Below are 1,616 nucleotides of genomic sequence, written 5' to 3'. Positions count from 1 at the left end.
ATGTTTTGCTTGAAGTTAAATTGAGAGGGCAGGGCTTTCATAAGTAACCACAGCTGAAACGAGAATTAATGATGCCCTGCTCACTTTGCTCTGCATCAGGAACCAGCTGTCCAACCCACTGAACTAAAGGGGAGGCCAAAACTAGGAGCTGCGAGGGAGCCAAGAGTCGAACCTGGAATCTCCTGATTTGCATCCATTGCGCCACTGGTCACAGCGGTTAAAGGCTTTTGCTATTCCTCGATGATGCAGATCAGTTACGAGATTGAGGTAATATTTAGCGATAGACTAAACTGGAGACACCAGATGTTTCTGCCCGGTTTCGAACCGGGGACCATTCGCGTGTAAAGCGAATGTGACAACCACTACACCACAGAAACAACTGGCAACGCAGACGCCAACGGACCTGTGTCACCTTCAACTCAACTGCCTTGTTGCAGCTTCGCATGGTTCGGCTGAGAGGCCATGTCACTTCTCACAAGAACACGTCTATTTCTTTAAAACAGATGTCTAAACTTACAAGCCAGTAGAAGAACCTATATTGAACTGAAGAATTTGTTCAGCAAACCTCTAACGGCGAAATGCTCTCTTCTATTATTAATGCAGCATTCTGAAATCCTACAGAAAAAAGCAACCGACTTTACACAATATTTGTTTCGTTATTCAGTGCTTGAGTTGAGTTTAAGAATTGACAATTATGTGTTTCTTATATTTGACCTCTTTGTGTTTTGGTGTGTAAAATGCTGCAGCCTAAATACCGTTCATGTATAAGAAAGGAGGGGTAATTCGAAATCAACATTGAGCCTGGATTCCCACACTGGCTTTTCCTGTTTCTCCATCAGGAAAACCGTTTTTTCTTTCCCAAAGCTGGTTCAGTTAAGTCTCTGGCATTTCCTCTAAGTCAGTTACAGTATCGTTTGTGTCTGTTCTTTTGAGCTCACATTACTATAAGACATCCTTCAATCTGGCCTGTTGCATTTGCTGATCCCAATGCCATCTTCTCTGCATTGGAGAGACTAAATGCTGACTGGGTGACCACTTTGCAAAACACCTTCGCTCCATCGACAAACTGGTGGCAGACTCTCCTGTCGCTTGCTATTTGAACTCACTGTCCTGCTCTCATGTCCATATGTCCGATCTTGGCCCGCTGCAATGTTCCCATGTAGCTCAGCACAACGCCGAGGAAGAGCACCCCATCCTCCGAATAGGCACGGTACAGCCTTGCGGATTTTACAATAGGCTCAACAACTTCGCACCGTGAAATCACTCTTCCCACTTCACCACATGTTTATTTCCATCAACTTATTTTCATTGCTTCCATTGATATGTCTTCCTCTCCCATTGTCTCCCCCTCCCCATTCCCCTAGCCAATCGCATCCCTCTTGGGAAATCCGCCCCTTGTTCCTCATTTTCATCTGCCATTAAGACATTCTAATCTTCTAATCGCCTCTGTCAGCACAGTTCTTAACACAGATTAGAAACATTTTTATTCCCTTTTTCTTTCGACCCAACATATTTTTGTTATTCTCCACCCATGGCTGGCCGTCTGTCGAGGCCCAATGCTTCACGCTCCCCTCTCCCCCCACCCGCCCCCGAGACACACTCCGCCAGTCTACACC

General features: G+C 45.6%; 1 non-coding gene across 1 annotated transcript; it reads right to left on the bottom strand.

Moving 5' to 3' along the window:
• Positions 1 to 304: 304 nt before the first annotated feature.
• trnav-uac lies at positions 305 to 377 on the bottom strand. The gene has a single exon. It is a non-coding gene; the product is annotated as a tRNA-Val (tRNA).
• Between the last annotated feature and the right edge of the window lie 1,239 nt (positions 378 to 1,616).

Source organism: Scyliorhinus canicula, unplaced genomic scaffold (assembly GCF_902713615.1).
Source record: "Scyliorhinus canicula unplaced genomic scaffold, sScyCan1.1, whole genome shotgun sequence".
Classification (NCBI taxonomy): Eukaryota; Metazoa; Chordata; class Chondrichthyes; order Carcharhiniformes; family Scyliorhinidae; genus Scyliorhinus; species Scyliorhinus canicula.
This window is presented reverse-complemented; position numbering and strand designations above follow the sequence as displayed.